This window comes from Ascaphus truei, chromosome 11, assembly GCF_040206685.1.
Source record: "Ascaphus truei isolate aAscTru1 chromosome 11, aAscTru1.hap1, whole genome shotgun sequence".
Classification (NCBI taxonomy): domain Eukaryota; kingdom Metazoa; phylum Chordata; class Amphibia; order Anura; family Ascaphidae; genus Ascaphus; species Ascaphus truei.
In genome coordinates, this window is record NC_134493.1 from 8,803,734 (window position 1) to 8,828,042 (window position 24,309).

General features: G+C 43.7%; 1 protein-coding gene and 1 long non-coding RNA gene across 3 annotated transcripts in view; both read left to right on the top strand.

Annotated features, from left to right (window-relative positions):
- Window positions 1-1,394: 1,394 nt before the first annotated feature.
- Window positions 1,395-24,309, top strand: part of LOC142463030 (acyl-coenzyme A amino acid N-acyltransferase 1-like) — a 63,115-nt gene continuing 40,200 nt past the window's right edge. The window contains exon 1 of the mRNA XM_075565239.1: window positions 1,395-1,415. The gene's annotated coding sequence lies outside the window, so the exon portion shown is untranslated. The remainder of the gene's footprint in view (window positions 1,416-24,309) is intronic.
- On the top strand, window positions 3,176-9,017 carry LOC142462866 (uncharacterized). Of its 2 annotated transcripts, none has more exons than XR_012787287.1 (3): window positions 3,176-3,356; window positions 3,443-3,539; window positions 8,483-9,017. It is a non-coding gene; the product is annotated as an uncharacterized LOC142462866 (long non-coding RNA). The 2 variants fall into 2 exon arrangements; XR_012787286.1 differs by having other exon boundaries at window positions 3,486-3,539.

Sequence of the window (24,309 nt, forward strand, 5' to 3'; positions counted from 1 at the left end):
CAATTGTTGTCTGGGAATACTTACCAAAGTGATTTGGAACATGCTGGTTTATGTTTAAGAAAATGTGAGTCCCCATTTTAAAGATCATCATCGGTAGTTCATACCCAGCTGGGAATATATTGCACTGTGTTGTATTTCTGTGTTTTTCATATTTGGTGACATCTGCGCTCCCCAACCTTTGCAACACTGATAGGCACTGAAAACTGAATCTTCTTCACTTGGGGCATGTGTTTCATAAAACTTGTATGAAAGAATGACTTACAGTTTAAAGGAATTCATGCTTCTTTTTTTTTTTTATATAGTAATTGACAGAAGGACTTTGATTAACCTTGACTCTCTAAAATGCTGTTAAGAAGGTAAAGAATTCAAGGTGTGCTATAAAGATCTATAAAAACAGGGAGATAAGAAATAAAGCACACAGGAATGGGAGGTGTGTTCACTCCTAATCAAGGTCATAACTGACTTTTTTTTAAATTAACCCTTTACTTATTTTTCATATGTCTTGTCATTTCACCAAAATAAATTAAAAAAATCATATTTTTAATAGAAAACCAAGGAAACTACTGTTGGCTACACAATGTGTCTCCTCACCAGAAATATTTTAATTTACTGCAGAAATGTAGAGAATTGTGGCAGACATGGAACTTTTAGCCCAACTTGCCTGTCCATTTCCCCAAACTTGCTACACAACTTTGGCTGTACCAGTACATTTTATTAGTAATTACTTACCCCCTCCATCTCTTTTGTCTGAGTGATCTTTATTGTAGATTGTCAGTCAGCATATCAGCAACATAGCACTGTTTGATAGGAGAGGAAATGTCAAGTAATTTAGCGAAAGCATTGACTTTCAGATTAGAATTTGAAAATGCATAATCACCTCTTACAAAAAATAGAAGTTATGTTGTTTCTACAATTAAAGGGGGACTCTAATGTGTATTTATCTCAGTTCCATCATATTATTGAATGCACCTTCAAAATAATTATTACAACTTTTTTTTAAAAATCACTAATCCACCCTGTCTCGCTTTAATTGTCTAAGTATTACTGAATTTACTTTCTGGTAGAAAAAGAGCAGACTTTTCTTGATTTTACAATGCATCAGTATGCAGATTGCCACATGAGCAATTGTGGAAAGTATGAGTGGAGCAATTAGGAAATTATTTTTAAAGGACATAAAGCATTAAAATTGTATGTACTGTATTTCTTTATTTTTGCATCAAAAAAAAACTATTGCTTATTTGTATATAGTCCAGGAAGCTATTTTTGATTGCATGTTGAAACATACTACATTTGGTCTGTGGAAGTAGCTATCGGGCAGTACATTGACCTCTGAGAATAGTTTAGTGGGAGGGCGTTTAAAAGAGAAGCTCTTGTCAGACTGCAACTGTAACAGATCGAATTTAGGCAGCAGAAAGGTAAGATCACGCCGAGTCTGTCAGAGACAGTGTTTGGTATTAATTAATATAAACTCTATAGACAAAATTCCAGATTTTTGGGCAATAAGAGAGCCAAAGAAAAAGGAAGTTGTAAAAAGCCGCAGCAAGTTAAGAAATTGGTTAGGTAAAGTAAAGCCAGTAAAGTGACACTTATTTCTTGCAGTATAGTACTGTAACATACATAAAGAGCAGATAAATCAGTACAGTATAGTTCTAGTAGTTGATTTACAGAGGGTGCCAGAAGGAAAGTATTAGCTATACAGAGTAGATCCCAGTAGGATCAAAAGATTCCCAATATTGGGGCACCCAATGTATGTATTGTATTGTATGTCTTTATTTATATAGCGCCATTAATGTGCATAGCGCTTCACAGTAGTAATACACGTGACAATCATATAAATAACAAATAATACAAATAACAGCTCATGGGAAGAAGTGCTTCAGACATAAAAGTAAAATTTCCGAAGAGGAGTTCCTGCTCCGAGGAGCTTACAATCTAATTGGTAGGTAGGAAGAACGTACAGAGACAGTGCTAGGAAGAATCATATCGGACAACATTGGTCCATCAGATAGTTTCTCTGAAAGTCAGTCTAGTGACCAATAGGATCAGGATTGTTAAAACCAAATGCAATACAATTTTACTACATCCAAAATATAATTGCACATAGTGAAAATCTTAAAATAAAATTCCCCGTAGTGGAGTAGAGAGTACTCTAGGGACATTCTCTAGTGGGTGTTTACTGTTCCTTACTGGGCTATCATCAGCCATATGGACTGTCATTGACATTCACCACTGTTGGTCTTTTTTCCCCATGATATCTTGCTTCCTTGCTCCACATCCCCTTCCATATGTCACTTGCTAATTGCTGCTATCTGCTTGTACTAGCCATATTATTGCTTTTTAATCACACCAGTTTACTACTAGTCCTTTTGACTACTCTAATCATTTAATAAAATTTACACATATTTATTATTCAACCATACGGAACTGGCGCTTCTTTTTCTCCTGTTTTCTGTTTACATTTGGTCAGGCTTGACCACACAGAAGCTTCGCCTATTCCGTACAGACTGACCCTATGCTATAATCAATTGATGCTCACATAATTCACTTGGTACACTTATTTAATCCTTTTTTCACACTACACATATATAGAATTAATTTGCAAATTTTAACACTATCATTCACTCACTAGCGCTACTAATGGTTTCTGTGTGTGTGTGTGTGTGTGTGTGTGTGTGTATATATACATATATATGTGTGTATTGGATGTCATAGTAGAATTCCTAGGGTCTATCATACCACTGGTATAATCATATGTATATTATTTTTTATTTTTTCCAAATATTTTATTAGGCAGATGTACATCGAAACAAGAACAATGTATCAACATTGGCCTAATACAAAAACTTTTTACCATAGAAGAGAGAGGATAGTAAAGAGCTTCCCCATTGGGGTGAGGCCTCAGGTCCACATTGTGAGCCGAACAGAAAGAGGCATGAAAAAGAAAAAAGAGATATAGAGGGGGGGGGAGGGGGAAGCTGGATGGGGAGGAGGGGGGGTGGGGTGGGTGGGGTCAAGAGGGGCGGTCCACCCCTCCTCCTCCTCCCTGTCGCCAGAAGTCTTAGACCATTGCTCTGGGTGCCTAATTCGTTTCTTTTTTCAGAAGGGGAGCTCAGTGGTTTTTAACTATTGTATGAGCCATGGTTCCCATGTTTTTTAGAAACCTGTTGTGGTTCGTTTGAGGAAGGCAGTCAGCTGTTCCATGAGCATTACTTCATTTATCCTTTTTTTTACCATTTGTTTGGAAGGAGTGGAGACATTCTTCCAGGAGACCGCGACCGCACACCTTGCCGCTGTGAGAATGAAGGAGATTAATTTCCTCACTGGTCGGTCAATTTCCTCTATGTCCCGCCCAGTAGGTAGGTCAGTGGATCAATAGGTATTGTGAGGTCTGTGACCTCTTTTATTAGAGTTTGTATAATAAGCCAATATTTCTCAATTTCAGGACATGTCCACAAATGTGTGCCATATCTCCCTTTTGTCCACAGCCTCTCCAGAAGAGATCGGAGGCCAGAGGGTAGATTTTTTTTAACCTCACTGGGGTAAGATACCAGTAAAATAAAAGTTTATAAACATTTTCCCTCGTTGTTGTACATATGGAAGTTCCTGAGGCTGCCTCCCAAATATCTTCCCAGTCCTCTCTGTCTATATCAATATATTGAGATCTGCTGCCCATTTGAGCATATAATCATGGGCTGGAGGGTCCGCTGATATCCCCATTTAAGCATAGATTTTGGAGATTAGACCTTTTTGATGCGCGCCATTCTGGCACAGCATCTCAAATTTGGTGAGATGGGGAAATTCTAACTTAGTGGAAATCTTTTGAGTAAAGTGCCTAATTTGGAGATATTTGAACATGTCCAATTTTGGAATTTCATATTTAGTTCGTATTTCTTGAAAGCTCAAGAACTTCCCATTGCTCAACAGGTCGGTGATCGCCCCGATTCCCTTTGATCTGAGTTGATTGAAATGTTTAGACTCGCAACCTGGGGGGAATTTAGGATTGTTAATAATTGGCGTAAGCTGTGAGCTGATGGAAGTGAGCCTAAATTTCTTTTTAGATTTTAACCAGACATCCCAGGTATGTCTCATCGCTCCTAGTTTAAATTTATATGTCTGTATGTCTCCCCTATCCATATTCCAAAGGCAGGCTGGCAGAGAAGGCGTTTTGGCGTAGTGGGATTCTATGTCTACCCAGCAATGTTGACCCAGCTCAACATTCCAGACCACTGCTTGTCTTAATTGGGCAGCTTGATAATATTTAGATATGTCTGGGACTCCTAGGCCTCCCCTCTCTCTTGATGACATCAATACTGATCTAGCAACCCTAGGGCATTTGCCCTTCCAAATAAAATTGAACAGACTGTTCTGGATGTTTTTCAGTTCAGAGCCAGGGACATGGATCGTAAGTGTTTGGAAAAAATATAATAGTCTTGGGAGTATATTCATTTTGACCGAGATCATTCTTTCGATCCATGAGATCTGGTACCCTTCCCATTTATCCAGATACTTTTTAATTTTCCTCAACAGGGCTGGGTAATTGTGTTGATATAGCGAGTGGTAGTTCCTTGATACATTTACTCCCAAGTATTTAATGTATGCGGGACTCCATTTATAATTGAAGTTTAATTTGAGCAACTTTACCTCTGGTTCTGATAAATTTAGATTTAAGGCTTCAGATTTATCGTTATTGATTTTGTATCCTGATATTTTGCCGAATTCCAACAATTATTTTTGTAGCTTGAGGAGGGAAATTTTGGGCGAGCCAAAGTCAGAATTGTATCGTCGGCGAATAAAGATATTGTATCATTTTTTTTCTTGCTTACTATGCCCTGGATATTTATATTTTCTCGTATTTTGGCTGCTAGAGGTTCAATAGTCAGAGCGAAGAGGAGAGGGGACAGGGGGCAACCCTGTCTTGTACCATTTATAATATTAAATCTCTCTGCGTTTCCTCCCGGGAGTCTGACTTTAGCTGATGGGTTGCGGTAGAGCATCCAAACTCCATCTAGGTAAGAGTCTTTGAAGCCAAATTTCTTCATAGTGCTATCCAAAAACAACCAGTCAATACTATCAAACACCTTCTCTGCGTCTAAGCTTAACAAAACTGCCTTGGTATCTGTGAGGTGGACATGATCGACTATGTTTATTATTTTGCGGGTGTTGTCCGAGGCCTGTCTACCGGCCACGGACCCCACCTGGTCGACATTTATTAGTTTGGGTAATATGGGGTTCAATCTATTCACCAGAATCTTACTGTATAATTTGAGGTCGTTGTTCAGGAGAGAAATTGGTTGGTAACTGCCACACTGCATTGGGTCTCTTCCGTCTTTATGGATGATAGCTAGGTTCGCTAGAGACATTGATGGTGGGATCATGTTTCCTTCCATAAAAGAATTAAACAGATTTAACAAATGTGTGGATAAAATCGGCAGGAATCTCTTATAGTAGATATTGGTGAAGCCATCGGGACCGGGTGTTTTGGAAATCTTTAACAAGACTACAGCCTCAGCCAGTTCCTCCATCGTTATTCTGGCATTAAGTAAGGAATTATCTTCTTCTGTTAGTGATGGGAGGTGGCAGCTGTCTAAATAGTTAGCTATTGAAGCAGATAAAATAGGTTCTGGAATTCCTTTCTCTGCCCTTTGGTTATACAATTTGTTGTAAAATTTAGTAAACTCTTCCGAAATTTTCTTTTCATTATACAATATCTCCCCAGACCAATTCTTGATCGTGGTGATTTGAGATCTCTTCTGGATCCCTCTTAGTTTACTAGCAAGGAGTCTGTCGGCTTTATTTCCTTTGTCATAGTATCTTTGGTTAGTCCAGCTGAGGGCTTTTTCTACATCCTCTAGCTAAACGTGTTTTAATTCAGTTCTGGCAGCGTTCAAAGTTTTATAAATTCTCTTTGAAGGGTTAGTTTTGTGTTGTTGCTCTCATTTTATAATTTTGTCTGTTAAGTCTTTGAGTAGTTTCAATTTGGCTTTCTTCCTGTGTGATGCGATGGAGATAAAGTTACCTCTGATTGTTGCCTTATAGGCTTCCCACAGTACCGCCGGAGATGTAACAGACCCTAGGTTAAGCGTAAAATACTTTGTGAGTGCTCTTTTGATCTCTCTTTCAATTTCAGGGTGGTTTAATAACGAATCATTTAGCCTCCAACTATACGAATTTGTTTTCACAAAAGGGACAGAAAGGGTTACTATAATAGGTGCTTGGTCCGACCATGTAATTGGGCCAATGTCCGACTTTGAGGAGGCCTCTAGTATCGTTCTGGAACCCAGAATATAATCTATACGAGAATAGGTCTGGTGCGGGGCAGAGTAGAAAGTGAAGTCCCTTTGGCCCTGATTTTGGGATCTCCAAATGTCTACCAAGGAGAAGTCCTTAATTATCTATCAAATGTTTTCCCTGTTTTCTCAGATAGGGTTGAATGTGGTCAGCCCAGGATAAATGATTTGTCTTCTTTGGGGTTTAAAACCATATTTAGGCAAAGTATCCTCACTGGGGAGAAAAGACAGCGGTCACGGCCGCACAGCAAATGAACAAGGCTGGACTGTGCTATAAAAAATCTTTATTATGCCATGGGTATTTAAAAAGAGAGAGAGGGAAGCACCCCCCGCAACTCTAACGCGTTTCAGCCACAAAGGGCTTTTCTCTCAGTGCCAGACAACAGCCCAAATAGGGGTTATTAATCTCTCTATACTCTGCCCCTCTGGACACAGCAGTATTTTTTAAAACTAAGTGGTTTAAAGCCCTGCAGCACTGGCTTATTGAGGGGTGAATGTCCCTCAATGTTCTCTTTAAAACCATATTTAGGTCACCCCCTATTATTAGTGAAGACAAATATATCGGGTCGACTCTTTCAATGACTGTTTTTAGAAAATCTGTCTGATTCTCATTGGGCGCATACTGTATAGATTGATCAGGGCGATCATCGAGCCTGCGAGCGTGCCGTATACCACTAGAAACCTACCCTCTGGGTCCACTACCGTTTTTGCAAGATTGAATGGGGTTCCTTGTCGAATTAAAATTGCAACTCCCCGCTTTTTACTACTAAATGATGAGATGAAACTCATTGGAAAAAGGCTTTTGAATGTTTTAGGCAGGTCTTGAGATGTAAAGTGCATCTCCTGAAGAAAAATAATATCCCCCCCTGATTTTTTTCATTTCTTGGAGCGCTAGTCTCCTTTTCCTGTTATTCAGCAAACCTTTCACATTCAGGGAGATCAGTTTGATTGGGGATTGACTAGCCATTGGGTCTGCTAACCATGTGGGGCTTAGGGACCTCTTATCTCCCACTGGGGAGGTCCTGATTTATCTCCCTACCAGGTGATTTCACCTTTGTTAATCGAATCATTAGTGAAGTACCCCGCTACAGCTGAATAGAATAAGTGTATGTGGGATAAGGTGCTAATGGGTGATGTAGTAGGTAAATATGAAAGAGCAAGAACCCACTAGAAGCACTCAATATCCCCTAATTGTATAGTGATAAATTTAAAAATATTCTTTAATGCTATGCTGGTTAAAATAATGGGTATTAAAATTCAACAATGGACACACACATATATATAGACCCTGTGATGAGTATATAGGATACTCCGGGCCAGTATAGTTGGGGAAACGTTTGAGGTATATTAGATCAGAACGTTCCCAGGGATCCGATATGCAGTATTCCCTATAGGTGGTAGTTTGGTATATACTGGTATAGGGGGGGAGCTGGCTGATAGCCTGTCTAAAGTACCAGACAGGTCACAGGGTAATAATGTGAGGAGGTGTAGATCTAATCACAATTGCTGCGTACCAGCAAAAGGATCAGCACAGTATATCTAATGTGTGCTCACTTTGCATAAAGTGATGGGTCCTATAAGGAAACGGTGATGTAGGCTCTATATATGAACCCACATCTACACACCTAACAATAGCTAAGTGGCTCCAAAAATGGAAGAGCTAGCTATTGTACACAGAGCAAAAATGGAAAGGTGTATAGATTCCTATAGACAGTGTGGTTATCTGTATACCTGTGCGCATATTTATGAATGCGCTTCCACTGCCAGGAATTCTACTACCATTATGATCTCTGTATAGTGTGGTTGACCTTTCTATTAAATCAGAGAAGGTGCCCAGGTGGATATATATTGAAGCATGCAAAGTGAAGATACTGCCAATATGCAGAGATATATACACAGATAACTGATTGCTGACTGAGCATATGATTAAATGACCCAATGATGACTTGGCCAGTCACATATGCTGCATAAATGTGCTCACAGTATTTACCTCAAGTAGAGCTTGTAAACTCCATACATATGGAGAGCTACTGTCACTAATTAACATATACACTGTAGCTAACCTACTCCTAGGAACGGTGTGGCTGTTGGTATGCCTATGCACATATTCATGAATGTGCTACCACCGTTAGGAGTCTATAATTACTGATGTCACAGTGAAACAAATGAAAATCAGATAGCTCTCCCCTCACCAGATATCCCCGAGTCACCATTTGGACTCCTGCCCACTTTTGAGGGAAGTGCACACGAGCCGTCTGGCAGCTGTATGCTGTGATACTGGAAATGCTGCCACGTGAATGCTGACGGCGCCGTGCACGTGACGGGTGCCGACGCGCGCGTTTCGCGATTGGAAACGCTTTCTCAAGGCTAGGTTAGTGTGAGGGGGAAGTCCCATAGATCGTGATGCTGGTTATATATGTATTGGTGTGCTTCTATTGGCTGGCGGCTTCATCATAGAGGTGTGTCTATGCAGTGCTGTAGTGGAAGCACTAATACAGCACTCTCTGATAAACACAGACTGTCCTCCTGGCCATATGTTGATATGTATACACTTATGCTGCTAAACTGCTATATTTGGAGTAAATAGCCTTGCTGCATATACTCACTGCTCCCAGTGTAAAGTACATCTGGTAGTCAGTGATGTGTAAGAATGGTTTTGGGTTGAGTGAAATTATTAACCCCTAAAGAGAGTTCTGTTGAAAAAAGAAGAGCTCTTAATCAACTCAGATGAAGCATATAAAATACATTTTAACCAGAGAATAGCATAATCATCTTCTGTGTAATTATAAGCAGAATTAAGATGTGGATGAATGCATACCTAACCTGGTATAAGGATAGTACGTCAAAGCTATTTCATAAACAGGCAGGTAACATAGATATGTGAGACATAATGTGATCAATATGTCATGATCCCATGATAGCAATCTGTTTCACATTGTCCCCCTTATTAAGTGGCTTAGACCGAATAAATCTACACTGGGAAATCACTATGTGTGACATTATGTGATTACTGGATCTCTCAGGTCTGTATAGTGCATGAGGCGAATGACAGATAAGTGTATATATATATAGATATGGATTATATACCCTTATATTATAAGGGGATAAACACCTAGGGGAATACACCCGCAGCTCAAGTGTGACTTATGACAACATAATAGCTAGGTTACCATGGTCTTAAATTGCCAACATATACTTTGCCACAGTCACAGATCGCTTGGTATATAACACCTGTGGTGTGGCAATTAATGAATTTCCTTATGTTAAACGTCTGTGTCCCATTCCAATTGGAAAAAGTGCTGGTGGTAAGTATGTGGTCGCACGCCTTGCATTTACCGCATTTAAATGATCCCTGTGGTTTAGGAGGTATCCATGTTCTTTTTACCTCTTCGTTGAAGTGGCTATGGACCAATAGATCATTTAGATTTCTGGCCCTTCTACTGACTAATGATGGATAGTCCTTCAAAAATTCACCAATGGTGTTATCTGCTCTCAGGATCTGAGTGTAGATTTATTCGGTCTAAGCCACTTAATAAGGGGGACAATGTGAAACAGATTGCTATCATGGGATCATGACATATTGATCACATTATGTCTCACATATCTATGTTACCTGCCTGTTTATGAAATAGCTTTGACGTACTATCCTTATACCAGGTTAGGTATGCATTCATCCACATCTTAATTCTGCTTATAATTACACAGAAGATGATTATGCTATTCTCTGGTTAAAATGTATTTTATATGCTTCATCTGAGTTGATTAAGAGCTCTTCTTTTTTCAACAGAACTCTCTTTAGGGGTTAATAATTTCACTCAACCCAAAACCATTCTTACACATCACTGACTACCAGATGTACTTTACACTGGGAGCAGTGAGTATATGCAGCAAGGCTATTTACTCCAAATATAGCAGTTTAGCAGCATAAGTGTATACATATCAACATATGGCCAGGAGGACAGTCTGTGTTTATCAGAGAGTGCTGTATTAGTGCTTCTACTACAGCACTGCATAGACACACCTCTATGATGAAGCCGCCAGCCAATAGAAGCACACCAATACATATATAACCAGCATCACGATCTATGGGACTTCCCCCTCACACTAACCTAGCCTTGAGAAAGCGTTTCCAATCGCGAAACGCGCGCGTCGGCACCCGTCACGTGCACGCGCGCCGTCAGCATTCACGTGGCAGCATTTCCAGTATCACAGCATACAGCTGCCAGACGGCTCGTGTGCACTTCCCTCAAAAGTGGGCAGGAGTCCAAGTGGTGACTCGGGGATATCTGGTGAGGGGAGAGCTATCTGATTTTCATTTGTTTCACTGTGACATCAGTAATTATAGACTCCTAACGGTGGTAGCACATTCATGAATATGTGCATAGTCATACCAACAGCCACACTGTTCTTAGGAGTAGGTTAGCTACAGTGTATATGTTAATTAGTGACAGTAGCTCTCCATATGTATGGAGTTTACAAGCTCTACTTGAGGTAAATACTGTGAGCACATTTATGCAGCATATGTGACTGGCCAAGTCATCATTGGGTCATTTAATCATATGCTCAGTCAGCAATCAGTTATCTGTGTATATATCTCTGCATATTGGCAGTATCTTCACTTTGCATGCTTCAATATATATCCACCTGGGCACCTTCTCTGATTTAATAGAAAGGTCAACCACACTATACAGAGATCATAATGGTAGTAGAATTCCTGGCAGTGGAAGCGCATTCATAAATATGCGCACAGGTATACAGATAACAACACTGTCTATAGGAATCTATACACCTTTCCATTTTTGCTCTGTGTACAATAGCTAGCTCTTCCATTTTTGGAGCCACTTAGCTATTGTTAGGTGTGTAGATGTGGGTTCATATACTGTATAGAGCCTACATCACCGTTTCCTTATAGGACCCATCACTTTATGCAAAGTGAGCACACATTAGATATACTGTGCTGATCCTTTTGCTGGTACGCAGCAATTGTGATTAGATCTACACCTCCTCACATTATTACCCTGTGACCTGTCTGGTACTTTAGACAGGCTATCAGCCAGCTCCCCCCCCCCCCTATACCAGTATATACCAAACTACCACCTATAGGGAATACTGCATATCGGATCCCTGGGAACGTTCTGATCTAATATACCTCAAACGTTTCCCCAACTATACTGGCCCGGAGTATCCTATATACTCATCACAGGGTCTATATATATGTGTGTGTCCATTGTTGAATTTTAATACCCATTATTTTAACCAGCATAGCATTAAAGAATATTTTTAAATTTATCACTATACAATTAGGGGATATTGAGTGCTTCTAGTGGGTTCTTGCTCTTTCATATTTACCTTTGTTAATCGGGCAGAGGAGGTAGCTCCTAAATGTAATTCGAGTTTGATGGTTTGGGAGGGGAAAGAGGGGGCCTGGGGGGGAGGGGAGGGGGAAGAGACAGAAGGAGAGAAAGGGGAAATAAAGACATGGACAGTGTCTGCATATAGGAGAAAAGAGAGAGTAGATCTAAGTAAGATCTTAAGAGAATATTACCGGTCAAACTGCTGACTGGATTTTGGGATCTGCAATCCCTAGGGGGGTGGGTCCGATAACAACAGCGAGCAGGGAGCGGGCAGTTCCGGACCCTCATATAATTGAAATTTGCACTTGTAACCGGGTCTTACCCTGTTCAGAAAACTTGCCTCTAATCCAGTAGTGTGCTGGTTAATTGCTCCTCTTAAACCTCTTGCTCCTTCTATAATCCCTATGCTCACACAGATCTTTAACTCTTCCCTCCACTCTGGTACCTTTCCTTCATCCTTCAAGCATGCAACCGTTATACCATTACTCAAAAACAGCAAGCTTGACCCTACCTGTCCTTCTAACTATCGACCTGTCTCCCTCCTGCCTTTTGCCTCCAAACTCCTTGAACGTCTTGTATTCTCTCGATTGCTACACTTTCTCAACACCTATTCTGTACTAGACCCTCTACAATCTGGCTTCCGCACTGCTCACTCTACTGAAACAGCCCTCACTAAAATAACTGACGACCTCCACGCTGCCAAAGACAGAGGTCATTACACTCTGCTCATATTACTCGACCTCTCTGCAGCATTCGACACCGTGGACCACCCTCTTCTCCTTCACATTCTCCATACTCTTGGTATTCGGAACAAAGCTTTATCCTGGATCTCCTCTTACCTCTCCCATCGTACCTTCAGTGTCTCTTTTGCTAACACCTCCTCCTCTATTGATCTCTCTGTGGGGGTACCCCAGGGCTTTGTCCTGGGACCCCTTCTCTTTTCTCTCTACACACTCTCTCTAGGTGACCTAATCACATCTTTTGGGTTTAAATATCACCTCTATGCTGACGACACACAAATTTACCTTTCAACCCCTGACCTTACACCTGCTATACAGACCAAAGTTTCTGAATGCCTCTCTGGAATATCATCCTGGATGGCCATCCGCCGACTGAAACTTAACATGGCAAAAACAGAGCTCCTTATACTACCTCCCAAACCTGGCCCTACTACATCCTTCCACATTGCTATTGGAAATACGATCATTCACCCAGTAGCCCAAGCACGCTGCCTAGGGGTCACACTTGATTCCTCTCTCTCATTCTCCTCTCATATTCAAAACGTTTCTAAAACTTGTCGCTTTTTCCTCCGCAATATCACAAAGATACGCCCTTTCCTCTGTTACTCAACTGCTAAAACTCTGACTCAGGCCCTCATTCTCTCACGTCTCGATTACTGCAACCTCCTGCTGTCCGGCCTTCCTACCTCTCACCTGTCTCCCCTACAATCTATCCTAAACACTGCTGCCAGAATCACTCTACTCTTTCCTAAATCTGTCTCAGCGTCTCCCCTGCTGAAATCCCTCTCCTGGCTTCCGATTAAATCGCGTATCTCACACTCAATTCTACTGCTCACTTTTAAAGCTTTACATTCTTCTGCCCCTCATTACATCTCAGCCCTAATTTCTCGCTATGCACCATCACGACTCTTGCGTTCTTCTCAAGGAAGTCTTCTTACTACCCCCTTTGTATCTAAAGCTCTCTCCCGCCTTAAACCTTTCTCACTTTCTGCCCCACACCTCTGGAATGCCCTTCCCCTCAATACCCGACTAGCCCCCTCGCTATCCACCTTTAAGACCCACCTTAAGACACATCTGCTTAAAGAAGCATATGAGTAGCACTGGATAATCATGGACACATGACACAAAGCTTGGCCCCCTGCAAACGCACTTACTAGTATTCCCTCCTACTGTCTCTGTACGTTCTCCCTACCTACCAATTAGATTGTAAGCTCCTCGGAGCAGGGACTCCTTCCTTAATGTTACTTTTACAGTATGTCTGAAGCACTTATTCCCATGATCTGTTATTTATATTTGTTATTTATATGACATGTATTACTACTGTGAAGCGCTATGTACATTTTATGGCGCTATACAAATAAAGACATACATACATACATACATACCTGGCTGATTAGAGGTGTTAGAAAAAGCCTGCCTCTGAGACAGGAAGAGACGCCTTAGCACACCTGTGAGCTGAACAAGGAGACAGACTTCTTGAGCTTGCCAGAAGAGACTGTACGCTGCCAGCAAGACACAGGGGAAAGTACTTCTAAACCTGGAGAACAAAGAAGCCTTCCCCTACAAGAGACAGATAAGACTTCCCTTTCTAAGACTTTTTGTATATCTGCACATATCAAGATATATGTTTGGGGCTGGGAGACATGCTAATCTAAAGGGAGTTGTGGACTGCATAGGTTTAACTAGAAATACTCCCAAGTGGAACAGAAGCTTTGTTTGACCCCTTATTTGCATACATTTGGATGTTTTCTTGTGTTAAAGAAACAGGCGCAATAAAAGCCTTATTTAATTTCACCTTAAAACAGTCTCCATTGCATACCTCTGTACATGTCCTCTTACATATGGTGTCAGAAGTTGGGACTGAGGTGGCCCTTGAAGTTAAAAGGGGCCCCGGAGATTGCCTGTGAAATTTTTTTTGTGCTTTTTGCCTACAAACAGCCTGAGCAACATAAAGAATCACATGCAGCAGAGGTCAGAATTAAAGGGATACACATCCAGGCAGGAAATCTACACTGCACTGAAGAAAGCCACAAAACCACAGATGGACTCTTTTCCCCAATCCCAAGAGGAGAGAGACTGCTGAAGCAGCTAAACCTTACTTGCCTATTACAATAAAGTGTAACATGGTCGTTGAAATAGGGTTTTTTCCTTCCAGCCTTAATCAGGGTTCAAGAAGAAAGTTGGCCCTTAAAAGGGATAGGCGTTTGTTGTTTTCAAATGTTTCGCTGAAGCATTAAATACAGATGGTGACACACGAGCGGCACTGATTCTGCAAGTAAAGGCTGCCACACCGCATAGGACTACCAGCTGTGAATGAAGTATATGCAGAAAAGTTTGAAAATTGATGATAGACTGTGCTAAAGCAGGGGAATTTTCAGCAAACAAGTGCTGAGGGTAAAATTGCCCTACCGGGGGAAAAGGAATTGCTGAACTGTGTAAAAGATATCCCAAAGCCAATTGCTGAGTGTTGAGTCACCCTGCCGGGAGTGAAATAAATATTCCACTGCAAAGAATATATTTTTTTTTCTGCAAGTAAAGTCTATCTATGTATCTTGGGAGTAAAACCGGCACCCAAAGTGTGAAGAGTGAATGCCATAATACCCAAAGATGAGACTGAAAATTACTGAACTCAAGCAGAAAACCTAATGCCTTTGCTGAAGCCAGAAAATGGGCAGTTGCAAGCATTGTATTTAAAAAAATAGAACCCTGGGAATGTAAAATGGCCACCCAGCTGAAGTCAAATATAGACTCTGCAAAAATAGGGAAGAAAATGTGTTCCTGGTGTAAAGAACCCCACCACACGGAGCAGTGTCCCTTCAGGACTTATTCAGACGATGAGAGTTAATGCATGTACAGTAATGCAAATATTGTAAAACTAACCCAAGGGAAGAAAAAGTCTACAGAGGCCTGTGAGAGCTAAGACCTCTACAAGCAAAATATGCCCACCTGTAGGACTACTGTACAACCATTTGGGGTTCTAGCAAAAACAGTGGCAACAGCTGCAATAGCGCCTCCTGAGGTCAGGAAGAAAATTACACCTGATAGCCCCAAAATGGAAGACAAGATGCAGCGTTCCTGTAATGAACCCTACCCCACGGAAGAGTGGCCCTTCCAGTCCAATGGGGAGGAAGAAATCTCTTATGGGAAACCCAAACCGAGTTACACCCACAAAGCACCACAAGAATGGTGGGGGTGCCTGAACTCGGTAAGAACCGAAAAGACCGCTCCCTATGATGACGAATATGATCGGCAGGAGAAAGAGCGGGAGCAACGGATCACCGAATATTTCCGTCAGCTATTACAGATGCAAGAAAAGCCAGGTGGATCCAGTGATGCTGCTAAAATTTCAAATGAAGATGGAGACCCCAGTATCCCTGAGGGGACGGTGTCATCCAAAACAAAAAGGCAAAAAAAGAAAAGCGGTTCTTCACTTACCGTGGAAGGATCAGACACATCTGCAGATCTTGCGGAGGAAAAAGGGGTCCGAAATGCCCTGCAGGCTAGAGAAAATGGAGAAGTCGTCCCGCGGTTGACCGAATATCCAGAGGGCCCAAGGCAGAAGTCGTGTACCCCAAAGAAGTGTCTGTCCGGTGCTAATAGTGAGAAGCCCTCAACCAACCATCCCATCGAAGCGGAGCCGTAACCGGTGAGTGACGATCCCTTGACCAGCCCTGGGGATGCCCTGAAGGTTGCCAGGCGTGACTGTGATCTGCTCCGGGAACAATTGAAACTGAAGAAAGATGATTACGCAGAGCTACTGAAAAATAACGTTAAGCTACAGAAAGATGTGCTCATAATGTACTCTTTGGCCAGGACAGAATTGGACGATCTCAAGACTGAGCTAGATACGGCAAACGCTATTATTACCGCCATGGATGAAAAGCAGAGCCAATCTGATAAAATGATGGCTAAGCTGAAGCGGAAGTATGAGGAGGCACTGAAGAAGGTGACAGTCTTTCAGCAAGAGGTTCACACTCTTCGCGTAGAGCTGAATGCCTCACAACAGGAGGTCATCAGTGTCCGGACAGAGGTGGACGTATCTCAGAAGGAGGTTCATACACTCCGCAGAGCACTGGATGCATCACATCATGAGATCAACAGCTGCCGCACAGAAATAGAAGTCTCCAGAAAGGAACTTCACAGTCTCACTGAGGAGCTGGACATTTCAAAGAAAACTATCCTCCATCTTAACTTAGATCTCAAAGTCTCTCAGAAGGAGCTTCAGAACCTAAACCTGAGATGGAAGTCTCACGCCAGGAGACAGCCCGCCTCCAAGCAGATGTGCAAAAATGGAATGAGGACTGCAAGGAGGCCCTGAACAGTACAGAGACTAAAAAATGAGAACATTTAAGATTAATAAAAGAAAATTCGGAGTTGACAAACCACGTCAATGGAAAGAATGAAAAGCTGCAAGGAGGGAAATGGTGAAAGGCAATAAACATGTCATAGCAATTCTAAACAGCTACAGTAACTTTTGTAACATTTAAAGTGAATGGTTAGATCCAGAGAGCAAGCTGACATCATCCTATATCTGCATTTTCCCTGAACATCCTCAGCTGCAGGATCATCTTGGGAGAACCGGGCGGGGACATATCACAAAGGGCCTTCACCTGATCTATAGCGGGTGATATGTGGCTGGTAATGCCCATATCCTTTGGCTTGGGGACTCATAGGGTGTTGCAGAGCAACTGGCTCTCTTTTACTGCAGTTTTGGGGAGCTTAGATTGGGCAGCTACAGGGTCTCTATAGTCCTTTTATGGGGCAGCTGAGTCAGTGAGGTTCGCAGTGCTCTGCTCAGTAGGGGCGATAGGGGGTGAGAAGGGGGAAACACGGGTTATGGGTATATCTCCTTCCGAGATAGGTAGCTCCCTGCTATAGAATGAGGAACGGGCTCCCGCCCCCCCCCCGACCACTCCCCCCCGCAAATGAAACACTCCACAGACCGCTCGTAGAGACTGGCATTCATCAGCAGGGGATGTTCCTCCGGTGCTCCCTCCAGAGGGGTCTCCCATGGAGGGCTCAAAACCTCAGGTGCCACGCCAATACCAAACAGCCCACCCTCCTCCCCCTCCAAAATCGCCGGTCAGGTAAGCGGCATGAGCAGCCACTCAGCCTCGACTCCTTCCACTGTGGGTGGTCGCTCTCCTCGGTGGGGATACTCCTCCGAATTGCAGCGTGGTGTAAATCAGCAGAATTCTCTTCAGGGGGGACCTCTGTCTGCGCAAGTCAGGATTTTTCACCTCTGGATCTTGGTGATATATTTCTTTCCAACAGACGACAGAGACGCCCAATGCTACATCCAACATGACAGAAATACACAGTAAAATACTTATATATTTCTCTTGAAATAGGGTCATTTAGTTTAACCCTTTGGCCAAAGCGTTGTAAGCTTGCGAGCCACGTCAAGGCAAACACCTGTTCGCAAGTCCTAATAGAGGTATATTAGTATTTTATCTGGTACAGTAGTGTTAGGACTTGCGAACAGGTGTCTGCCTTGACGTGGCTCGCAAGCTTACAACGCTTTGGCCAAAGGGTTAAACTAAATGACCCTATTTCAAGAGAAATATATAAGTATTTTACTGTGTATTTCTGTCATGTTGGATGTAGCATTGGGCTTCTCTGTCGTCTGTTGTATACATATGCCACGCTCAATAGCACTCCATTTTGACACATATACATATATATATATATATTGTGGGGGCTCAGTGGTTTCCAAAAAGAGCCTGCTGGGGTTCTGTGTTTTGATATATTTCTATAACAGTTCTCCAAGGAGAAGGATTTCGGCAACGGCCAATCGGGTCGGGACAGACAGTGTGAACTTGATCACTTGTGTTTGGCTTGTTGGAGCACAGCGATTCTCTCCGAAGCTCTAGCGGGGCCACTGTCAGACTCTTCATCTCGTGCAGCTGGAAGGGTCTCTGCCCAGGTAGGTGGGGCATTAGGCCCAGCACTCTCGCAAACGGAGCCATGTCTTCGGGGTTTCTCAATGTTAGAAACTTACCCCCCTTGTTTGCAGTCAACTTAAACAGGAATCCTCAACGATATTTTACTACGTTGTCGCGGAGGAGGGCAGTCAGCGGCTTCATCTCCCGGCGGCGGTTTATTGTTATCCGCGATAAGTCATTAAACAGCTGAAGAGTTTCTTCTTGGAATATCAGGGGCTCTCTCTCACGGCAGGCCGCAATTATCCGTTCCTTCGTGGAATAGCTGTGCAGACGGACTATGACGTCTCGCCTTCATCTGGGGTCATCCGATTTTGGTCCCAGGGCTCGGTGAGCCCAGTCGATCTCGAGGTCAGTTTCGTCTACCTCCCCGCAGATCAAGGTGAATAACTCTTGTAGATACGGTTGGAGGTGACCAGGTAGAATCGCTTCTGGGATGTTACGGACACGCAGATTTTGCCGTCTGTCCCGGTTCTCCTGGTCCTCCTGGCCTTCTTTTAAATACATAATTTCATCTTCCAAGCGGGCAATTTCTTTCTCTGCTTCCGTCTGCCTGGTATGGGTCCTCTCCAACCCCTCCTCCACCGCTGCTGTCCTCTCCGTTAGCTCCGCGATCTCTTGTTTAAAGTCGTCACTGCCTCCTTGAGATCCGCTTGCCAGGAAGCATGCAGCTTTGTGTGTATTGAGGCCAGCAGCTCCTCCATGTAGGACCGCGTTATGGGCTCTTCTGCTCTCCGGTTGACTTTTGCCTGCGTCCTCCTGCTCGGTAGGGTCGCAGGACCTTGTGTCTCAGCGCCATCTTGGCTCACACACGGCTCCTCCAAGTTTTTCTGGGATGGCGAGAAAAATTTAGACACTACTTGATTTCCTGCTTTTTCCCCTTATTTGTTGACGCCTTGGTAGCCCAAAAGATTTGAACATTTTGAGGGGAAAAGTACTGTTTTACACTGTTATACGTGCGGGTCTGGAGAGCTCTCTCTCTACCCGACTATACTCGATGACGTCACCGGAAGCCCCCCTTTCATACGTATATTATGATATAATACGTATATACGTGATGATATCCGTTAGTATTCCGTCTACTCTCTACTCCACTACGGGGAATTTTATTTTCAGATTTTCACTATGTGCAATTATATTTTGGATGTAATAAAATGTTATTGTTTTTGGTTTTAACAATCCTGATCCTATTGGTCACTAGACTGACTTTCAGAGAAACTATCTGATGGACCAATGTTGTTAGATATGATTCATCCTAGCATTGAGTGTCACCATATTGGGAATCTTTTGATCCTGCTGGTAAAGCTTTCTAAATGCATACATTTTATGCACATGGAGCAAGTACATTGATATTTCTATAAATAGGCAAAGGAAATACATCTACTTTCCCTCAGTATTGCTCTGAATTACCTTACAATGCATTTAAAATTATGTGACAAGATGCACTTGTAATGTGCATCTGTGAATATTAGTGTACTTTGCTCTAATTTTAACCAACATACTGCTGCGGCAGCTTTTATTCTAACAAATCGCCGTTTTTTCCCTGGCTTTTTCCTGGAATGCGACGCTTTTCACCTGGCGCATGCCGCGTTCATTTTGCGTTCCCAGCCATGGGTCATGCGCGGCTGACGCACGGTTGATGGGTTTATTGAGAATGGTTCGGATTTAATAGGTTGCAATTCTTCACGTGTCCGCCAGATGGCAGATATTCATGAATTGTAATGCGCATGCGCTTCAGTAATGTGTCGACTTGCAGGTGTTTCGTTTAAAAAAGATACCACAGTGTGCTATTGTAACTTGGCCTTGAGACTGAAGGAAGGGGTTGCAAAAATGTATCAATTTAGGCTTTTCATATTAAAGAAAGACAAAGACCAGTTTCGGTTACAGTATTCTCCAGAGACCCGCCCGCCATGAGTGTTCAAGTGCAGCCCGCTTTCCAAAAACCCGACAGAAGTTACGCGTATTTGATATGGGCCGCGATTAAGGCAACAGAGGATAAGATGGCAACAGTTGTTCAAATTTATCAATATTTTATCGAAAACTATGACTTTTACAAATTTTCGCCAACTCCTCATACGTGGAAGCGTGCAATAAGGAAAAGGTTATGTAGCGATCCCTGTTTTTATCGTATTGAGCCCCAATTTGTTGGAGGGTATTGGTGTGTATCACCGGCGTTTTCCTGTATCTATGATCATGATGACGGCAAAAGGCGAAAGGGTCGTGTTAAAACCAACTAAGAAACGACAGTCACTGCCAAGCAATGCACCAGCACCGGCTTCCAATGACGGTCCCGACGTCAGTGACAACCCTGAGCCTGAGCCGGATTTCGCGTGCAGTTTTGATCAAGCTTGCATGTAAAGCAATTTCCAGCCTCATCAGCTGACTACAGGTGGACTAGTCCCACTGCAAACTATCGACGTGGATGATCAAGAACGCTGGACTGGCAGTGGACCGGCGCCGGCGCCAGTGCCAGCTGAATGGGAAATACTATGGTGAGTATTGTTGCCGTATTATTTTCTGTGTTTTTTTTTATTTTGACAATACAGTATCAATATCGGTGCGATTCAAAAGTCAAGCGATTCACCTGTAAGCAATATCATTGGCTGAGCGGCTTCTACAGTACTGCAGATACTGAACAATTGGTGGAACGCTAGGCGCATGCGCATTGGAGCCTTCTTGAAATGCATATGTGTGTCATCGCATCGACAGGAGGCGCATGCGCATGTGAACAGGAGACGCCCCCCGAGAAAATTATTGGAGGGACTGGCTGGGAACTTCTTTAGGGGGCTGACCATTACAGTAAAACTTCTCTTTTTGTTTTTCCTCAGAAAAGAAAACGGCTAATGGAAGGATTTCGATGGATAATATCGCTTTGTGTAACAATGCCTGCACATTGCTGAATCGGATTTAAAAACCCACGTACCGGTGTCTACAGTTTAGTTGCCGTTGTTATTAATTAGGATAGAATACTGTACCTGAAACAGTATGCTGATGTTTTCCGGCCGTACAGTATACTGTACAATACTTTTTTATATACTGTGTAATTAACCCCAAAAAATAAAAACTATGCATTTATTCTACATGTATCACATACATTATGTGTCTTCTACAGCATACAGTGCCATTACATACAATACAGTACAGTTTGTGTCTTCTATTTTTTTTTAATACTCATACAGGGCATGCCTACAGTATACAGTGCAGTATGCCTCGACAGTCTAGAAACACTGTATTTTGTTACAGTAGCAAAGGAGCAAATGGAACAATGTAAGACAAATCAACATGTTCTTTTATTGGTGGAGTAAGTACAAAAACATTTATTTACAAATACTGTACAGGCATACCCCGGTTTAAGGACACTCACTTTAAGTACACTCGCGAGTAAGTACATCTCGCTCAATAGGCAAACGGCAGCTCACGCATGCACCTGTCAGCACGTCCTGAACAGCAATACTGTCTCCCTACCTGTACCAAAGCTGTGAGCAAGCAGGGAGACTATAGAGCCTGTTACAAATGCGTTATTTACATCAGTTATGCACGTATATGACGATTGCAGTACAGTACAGGCATCGATAAGTGGGGAAAAGGTAGTGCTTCACTTTAAGTACATTTTCACTTTACATATGTAACGGTATTTCTGGCCCGGCCTGACCCACCCAATCTCACATTGGCCCCTGTGGTCTAACCGGCCCCCATTACAGTGTGGTAGTGTCTGGTGGTGCACCTGTTGGCAACAGGACTCCTGAGTCTCCCGCATGATGGTGTGTGGGGAGGACCCGTCCAGACAGGCAGCTGAGGTAGTGTGCTGAGTCTCACCTAGTTCCAGTGCAGCGCCTCCACCTCATCAGGGTCCCTGCGTCCGCAAGGGGATGATCCTGTTGAGGAACTCCTCCGTGGTGCTCCTCTCTGTACACTCATTCCACACATGTACACGAGAGGGTTTCTGAATGAACACATCTTTATTGAGTGATGTGGGCTAGCTGCCCCTCGCAGTTGAGATCTAGCCTCTCATGATTATTCACTCTGCTTCCCTTCAAAGGTGATACTCTCCTTAATAGGGATTCCCTATCCCCGCAGGGATCACTGCCCTGTGCCAGGTCCCTGGACACAGTCTCCTCTGGAATTACTATAACATAACTAACACTCTGACAGAACTTGAACTCCTTCCTCAACTGTACTAGCATTAGAACTAACTTTTAGACACAGTGCTGTGCCTTATGTAACTTCTGAGGCTGACACACCTCTGACATCACTAACCATGGAGTCAGAGCATGTGACCAGTCCTATCCATACACAGGGCACCCCACCAGGGTGTGAGGGCAAACCTCCATAATTACTGCTGGCATGCCCACACTTACCAGGCCTTACTGCCAACAGGAGAGATGACTGTAGGCATTTTACATGACCGCTACATTCTCCCCCTGGTGAATCCCATCGTCCTCGCTGGGACCTAAATTTGTGCGCCTTCTTCCAGGAAGCACTGTAACATATGACATAATCATGTTAACGTTCACATACAAATTTTTCATAATACCATAACAAAATGACTACAGTACATTCCGCCAAGCCCGCCCCGACCAGCAGCCACAAACCCGCGTAATGTATCAGTACCTTCTAAAAATAGTGATTCGGGTCAGGCTTCTTGACCTCTCTCCCGCCCATATCTATGACCGTGACGTGATAATGCCTAGGCAGTCCCCTCTCAGGCCTATATGTCACCCTGTGCTTATAGATATTTCGGCCAATGCCCCATACCCGCACTAAGTGCTCTATGCGCTCCTCAGCCTTCTTTCCTATCACGGAACTCCCTCTCCCCACTAGGTGCATTTCTATGGCCTCCCTAAGCCACCTATCCCGGTTGTCCTCTATCTCATCCATGAGAGGCTCAGGGACATACGGGTACTCCAACCCGTGGGAAGATTTATACCGAGCCATTATGGTTCTCTCGGCCCTACTAATTCTAGTCAGGTCAGCCTTACCTGCCCTCCCAGGCAACACCCGTGATAGGGGCTCATCAGGATCCACGGGGTCTGATAGTATGCTAGGACCCATAGGCTCTATTTCCCTATTCTCAATCTGCAGCCATCGCTCCTGCAGCTCTCTGTCCCTCTGTTCTGGGGTAAACTCTCCCACAGCCCACCAGTAGTCCACTACATCCTCTCGCCGGATGAGGAACCGAGTGCGGTCCATCCAGGCGGAGTACCCTTCAAATAATGGGGCCCACCAACGGCTCTCCTTAAATCTATCTGACCTCCCTGACTCCCTATCATCGTCTATGGAAAATACCCCTGATGACCGTGCGGATCGTGGCAGGAACCATCTGGATGACCCCGGGGCCTGTACCGCTTGTACGGGTGCTGTCGTGGCCACTCTCAACTCTCCCCCTCCCCGAGAATCGCCCTCCATAGCGCCACTGCGCTGTCTCTCCCCAGTCCGTCTTTCTTCCCCCCTTGGTGATAAGTCCACAGATTCCAGACTAGGCGGGGAACCCGGGGACCGTGTGATTGGGGCAGGGGTTTTAGCTAGGGAGGGTTATTGGGCGGAGGGGCAAGGGATTGGACCCCACGGGGTTACGACCCGTTCCTGGCTGTCCGTAGACTGGTCCAATGAGGATATCTCACCCTCCTCAGTCCTTGGATTGCCCCTCCAACTCCTGGGCCTTGTAGGTGATCGGGGACCTTCCCCCGATCGCCGAAGCGTCGCTGCACTCTTCCTTGGGGTTCCGCTGTCGCCACCGGAAGTGATGTCCTCCCCGGAACCGGAAACACCGTCATCGCGGGTTGGACCCCCATTCGGGATCTCTTCTTCAACGACGACATCCGGAAGCTCTGCCGTCGTCTTCACTGGAAGTGATGCCGTCTCTCCACGTGCGCCTGCGGCCTGGCATGGCCTCTCCGTTCCTACACCGTCTGCTGAGGCAAGGTAAGTGAAGGGACTCCTCTTACCCGTCCGCAGGGGTGCCGGCGTCTCTCGTCCGTCGCCGCCA